The sequence below is a fragment of the Tenrec ecaudatus genome, chromosome 2 (assembly GCF_050624435.1).
Source record: "Tenrec ecaudatus isolate mTenEca1 chromosome 2, mTenEca1.hap1, whole genome shotgun sequence".
NCBI classification, from domain to species: domain Eukaryota; kingdom Metazoa; phylum Chordata; class Mammalia; order Afrosoricida; family Tenrecidae; genus Tenrec; species Tenrec ecaudatus.
Genome location: NC_134531.1, coordinates 235,647,299 through 235,653,906, shown reverse-complemented (window position 1 = coordinate 235,653,906; position 6,608 = coordinate 235,647,299). Strand labels below are relative to the sequence as shown.

General features: G+C 34.1%; 1 non-coding gene across 1 annotated transcript; it reads right to left on the bottom strand.

Annotated features, from left to right (window-relative positions):
* Window positions 1–215: 215 nt before the first annotated feature.
* Window positions 216–379, bottom strand: LOC142441729 (U1 spliceosomal RNA). Its single transcript, XR_012783080.1, has one exon. It is a non-coding gene; the product is annotated as a U1 spliceosomal RNA (small nuclear RNA).
* Window positions 380–6,608: the final 6,229 nt, after the last annotated feature.

Sequence of the window (6,608 nt, the reverse complement as noted above, 5' to 3'; positions counted from 1 at the left end):
ACTTATTCAGTGTTATTATTCTTTTGAGAGATAGAAACATGTTTACTATTAACTACAAGATGAAACGTTCAAATTATCTTTAATTGTATGTGTATTTCCCTCTTTCAAGATCTTAGATTATAATTCATTAATTTATTAAAGTACCCAAATGACATTTATTATAAAGGTATCATTTTTCACGTATCCCTAATTGATTGCTTTAAGAATTTTTTTTTCAGAGGAGAGTGTGAACTCAGTCCCCAACTACCACAAATTCTGCAGTTGAGTTTCCTTCATTTGGGGAAATCGCAGGGATCAGCACACCCGGAGTGCAATGGGTGAGCCTTGCCCTGGGAAAGCCACCTTCGTGATCATGGTATATCCCTTGCCAGGTAAGTATGCCTTAAGAATTTTAAGAATTAAACACTGACCTCCTTAAAATGGATTAATAAGAAAAAAATTCTTCTGTCATTTATATTTTCTTTAATTTGGGGAAAATATCAATATTTTTCTAGTATGATTTTAATAAATTATTATAAATTGAATAAGGCTTAAACTAGTGATAATCACAAGTTTAGGTAACTTCTGCTTGTTTGGCTTTATGAATTTCAGAGGTACATCTGGGAGGTGTTAAAATTATCTAATAAATGTTCCAAACATGTACTTTTGGGAGCAAATAAAAAACAGCACAAAATGTACTAACAATATAAGCCCAGTGAATTTCATTTATTTTTCTCTGACCAAGATTGTGAGGTTTACATATAAGACAAACTTCCAAAGGCAAAACCAGATTGTATTATAAAAAAAACCCCACAATAGAATTACATTTTGCAATTCTATGTTCATATTTTTCTAACAGTCATTCTGTGTGGTTATACTATTAAAAGCATTTTGTTACTAAATCCTCAGTGAATATAATATCCTATTTAATAATACATATTAGAAATCAACTAAAATATTTTTTGGCAACTTATATATATTTGTCTCATGACTAAGCTTTGGATAATTGCATTAACTTGCTTTCCATTAAAAACAATTGCTAAAATCTCATGTGATAGTGGCAGAGTAGTGTGGAGAGAAACCTTTGTTTAGCTTTGCTGCCATAGATTAATCATTAATTAAAATGGGATGGTTAGTTTACGCAGTCCTTTCCCTAAATACATTACAAATACACTTTTTTTCAGGCCAAAATTTGTTATGCATGTAAATTCAGTGATTCAAAATTACTACATAATGACATATTGTACTTAATGAAAATTTTGGTATGCAGCAAGTTGGGGTAAAACAAAGTGAAAATAAAGGACAGAGAAATATATCTCTAATAATTAGAAAATGATTAATACAATTGAAATTAGCCAATGACATATATTTATGTGAAGACTTGTGTGATTAACACTTGTGTGGAGTATCACATATACATCAGAGGGTTTGACTTAGCTTCTTACATCTTAAGAAAGGCTTACATGTAAATAGAAATCATTAACAAAAGATATCTTAAAGAAGTCATGAACTGCCATTTTGATTAATGTTGCTGTTGTGTGTTGACAAATTACTTCTAACTCATAGGAAGGACCCTATAGGACAGAGTAAGACTGCTCCATCGGGTTTCGTAGGCGGCTATGCATTTCATTTGAGGCCATCACCAGGTCTTTTAACCCACAAAACTACTTTGGGGATTACACAGCCTACCTTTGGGCTAGCAGCTGTGCACTTAACTTATATACCGCCAAGGCTCCTTTGGTGAAGTTTACATACAGGACACTAATTTCATGGCATAATCATTGCATAACAAAACAAACTAAGTGTATGAGATTAACAAAATAAAAATATTAAAGAATCTAGTGTATATGTTATAGTTGTATAGCAATGTGGTAGAGAGGATAACAACACCTTTATTATTTAATGTATGAAAAATGATTTATCCTGACATCATGATGGAATCACAATTCATATTATCAGAAGTTTAAAGATGATATTTCATTTGTTGTTGTTTTAATGATTTCAAATTTCTTATTTGAATAACTCAACTCCTCCTAACTTTCCTTCCCAAGTGTCTAGATAACTCAAGTCACACTGTTTCCTGAGTCAGGAACCAATGGCATGTTCAATAAAACTGTGCACCTGCTCTGACTTCACAGAGAGGCTTTATGTAGAGAGGTAGGCAAGCAAACCAAGTACTGCCATTCAAGGCTGTTATGACATATTATTCCCACATATTTTTCCCTCATGATCCTACTTTAATTTTAAAACATAAAATTCAAAGATTCAGTGAAAGAAACTTGAGAGCCCAAGAAAGAGACTATCCTCACAAATTTATTTTACATTAAACCAAGAAAAAATGGTAAATTTTCTCCTAGGCATTTTGCTTCAGGCCTTATGCTCTTTTGATCCTGAGAAAGTATATATGTTAATTTTATAGCTGCTTCAAATTTTTTACACTCCTTTTTGAGAAATAATAATAAAAAGGAACCTTATTGAAAATGAATACGTTACTTTAAAGTAGAGTGTGCTTTTGGCCATAGGCAGCTCTGTAAAAAGTTCTATAAAGAGTCAGTGAAATGGATTACTACCTTTGTGGTACGAGTGCTAAATTCTGAAGCTGAAGTTTAAGGAATGCTTTTCAAAATAATTATTTTTATGGGACATGCAAGTTAAATTGAATTTTATGATGTGACTTTATATTTATTGTTATTTATAATGTAGAACACTTATTTCTTTCTGGAACCACGATTTTTAAACCACTCTTATTTTTTTAATCACTCTTCCTCATATAACAATACATATTGCTAGTGTCAGTGATTTTAAAAGTGTATTTCTTATTTTTATTATGATAACCATTAATTCTAAACATCATAAGATTTTCCTCAAAATACTATGTTTCTTTATTGTGTTTTGCATATCATACATAAAAAGTTTTATTTAGAGAGATTTGGGTGAATAACTGTATCTCATTCAAATGAAAAAACTTCAGGGATTCTCTTAATCATCCATCTGATAATTTTCTGAGTTTTCAAGTTAGTGCAATGACTTTCATCATAACAGAATTGAAGAACATTACCATTTCAATCTATGGAAAATGGAGAGCATTATAAGACAGATCACATCCTGTGCCATTTCATGGTCACAAAAACAGTTGCCCGACATTTTACTCTTAGGACACTTTTCTATAAAAATGTGTAGATTTATGATTATCTAATCCAAAGAACACTTGAATATAAGGGTTTTTGACTTACTGTCCTATGAACAGCCTCAAATTCATATCTCTAAATGTTAAAATCTAGTTATATAGATCATTAATTTGTCTGTGCTTGAGAAGTAATAATCCCAGTAAGTTTAAATCATTTCACTGAGTCTTTGATCCAGCATAGAAAACATCTCCACTCAAAGTATTTTCTGTGGTGCATTTTCAATTTTAACAATTTCAATTAACTTGAATATTTGCATTAAAAATGTCATGCTGTAGTTGTAACAAACCTCGAATGCATGACTAACATCTCTTTCCTCGAACTACAGAAGTGAAAATAACAGTGGGGACAATATACCAAATTCCAATAAGCAGTCTCCATACAACATCTCTGTGGTAAGAAGGACACACAGGCCAAGAAAATACTTCTAATACTGAACCCTTAGTGTTCCCAAAAGTTCTTAATTAAAGAAAATATATTTCAGTGTCTTTTGGGGAGTTTTTGTTGTTTTGTTTGTGCAGACACAAAACAAAACAAAAAGCATTTAGAGATATGTCACCTAGAGTCAAATTTAAACCTTTATAAGGAAGCTATATGAAAAATATATTTTTAGTGTTCTCCTGTCCACACTATTATATGAAAATAGTGAAAAGTAAAATAAATTGTTGTTGCTCTACTACAATTCAACAATTTATCTTAAATATAATAAGTATAATTGTATTAAAATTATGTTTTATGTAATCAAATATACTCCAAATAAATATTTGACTTATGTTACAAGAGCCAATGATATTAAAGGAAGAAGTTCAAACAGCACTGAAAGTATTAGCAAAAAATAAGTCTAGTAATTGATGGAAGACCAATGAAAATATTTTAGCAAGTTGATGAAACACTGGAAGCACTCATGTGTCCGTGGCAGGAAATTTGGAAGACAGCTAGATGGCCAACTCATTGGAAGAGATCCATTTTAGTGCTCATTCCAAAGAAAGCAGACTCAACAAATTACTTAAATTATTGAGCACTATCACTTATATAACATGCAAGTAATATTTTGCTTAAGATTTCAATAATACTTGAGTAGTATAATGACAAGGAGTTCCTGAGGTTCAGGCCAGATTCAGAAGAGGCTTTGCAACAAGGGGTATCATTGCTGGTGTCAGATGGATCATGGCTGAAAGCAGAGAATATTGGAAGTATGCTATTTTTTTAAAACTATGCCAAGGCATTTAACTCTCATAACAATCTATGTATAACCTTGAAAAGAATGGGTATTTGAGAATAGTTCATTGTGCTCATGAAGAACTTGTACCTTGATCAAGAGGAAGTTGTGTGAACCAAATAAGGGACCACTTAATGATTTAAAATTTAGAAATGTGTGTGTCTGTGTTAGTCTGGGTATATTAGAGAAACAAATTCGCACCAACTCATATGTATAAGAGAAAGTTTTATATAAAGGGTAAGGGCAACGTCTCCACCCCCAGCCAGTCCTGGGGCTTTGGGGCTTGGTTCAAGAAGAGTCCCTCTGGGACATGGGGATACAGTGAATGGTATGACTTTTTGCTGGGCATGCCTACATAGTAGGGTATTCTGGGCCCCCCTAGGGCTTCCCGTATGGGCTCCAATAAATTTCTTCCCTTTTGCTTAAAAATATATAAATAAATAAAGGGTAAGGGCACATCAAGAAAACATCCCAACTCAGTGCCACACAAGCCCACAAGTACACCATTAGCCCATATGTCTGACACCAGTCCACAAAGTCCTCCTCCATCTCACAAAATACACCCAATGTTGCCGACTTTACGAGGAAAGCTGAATCAATGAATGTGTAAGCATCTCAGCACTGGCAGGATTCTCCACACAGGTGCACCAGCACCCAGGGCTCATCGAGGTAGGTCCATGTGGCTTCCCCTCAGGGATGTCTTTCAGGAAGTGAGCCTTGCCAGCTAAAGCAGGGAATTGGCTAAGGCAGCTGCACCCTGGTCCGACCATCTGAAAGCAAGAGACTGAGAACTAGAAAGTTGAAGCTAACTGAGCCATTTATCTCTCTGCAATTCAATTAACCCCACATGTGTTTATCCGCCAAGTGGGTACAATAAGTTAACAACCTCAGTGTCAGTGTTGTATCCTTTCATTATATTTTTTCATACCGAATGCTGAGAAAATAATCAGAGAAGTTGGATTATGTGAAGAAGAGGAAGGTACCATTATTGGAGAAAGATTTATGAAAAACCTGCATATGCAGATGACACAAACTTGCCTGCTGAAAGTGAGGAGGACTCAAAGCACTTGCTGATGAAGATCAAATATTGCAGCCTTCAGTAGGGATTGCAACACAATATAAATAAGACCAAAATCCTTTCAGCTGGACTACTAGGTAACATAATAAGAAATAGAGAAAAGTTGGGCACTGTCAAGAATGTTTTTTTCTTGCTTGCTTGGATCCACAATCAATGCTCATGGAGACAGTAATCAAGAGAACAAAAGATACATTGCATGAGGTAAATCTCCTGCATAAAACACTTTTAGAATATTGAGCAGCAAAGATACTACAGACTAAGGTTAGACTGATCCAAGCCATGGTATTTTCAATCACTTCATAAACATGTGAAAGTTGGATGCTGAATAAGGAAGACCAAAGAAGAGTCATTGCATTTGAATTGTGATACTGCAGAAGAATATTGACAGTGCATGAACTAACAGGACTATCTTATCTCTCTTGGAAGAAGTACAGCCAAATTGCCCCCTAAACCTAAGTATGTAAGACCTCCTCTTATATACTTTGGACATGCTGTCAGGAGAGACCAGTTCCAGGAGAAGAACAATGTGTTTGTTGAAGTCAAGGGGCAGAAGAAAAAGGAAGGCCCTGAGAAGATGGATTGATACAGGGACTACCACAATGGGCTTAAATGTAGGAAAAAGTGTGAAGATGGCTCAGTGTTTCATTCTGTTTTGCATAAGGTCACTATTAATAGGAACTGACTTGATGACACCTATCAGCAACATACCTCCAAACTTCCTTCTCTGACCACTACATCATAAAGCTGGAAATTGATAAAGAAAGATCAAACAAAACAAAGGCAAATACTTGGAGAACTAATACCTTACTTTTTCAAAAGGTGTGGGTATTGGTCAAATAAGAGATGAAATGAGGAAGTTTCTAAAAACCAATGAGAATGAGATTATGTTATACTAAAATCTACGTGATACCCCAAAGTCACTTATCAGAGGTTCCTGGATAGTGATAAATAAGCATATGGAAAAGGAAAAGAGACTTCTTGTGGATACACAAATCCTTACACAACTGGAATAGTCAACAGAATAATCCTTCTGATAGCAAAAGAAAAGAAATGATAAAAATCAGGGTGGAAATAAATGAGTGGAAAAACAAAAGAGTGAGGAGAAAATTAACTTAGTAAAAAGATGGCTCTTCTAAAGGATTAATAT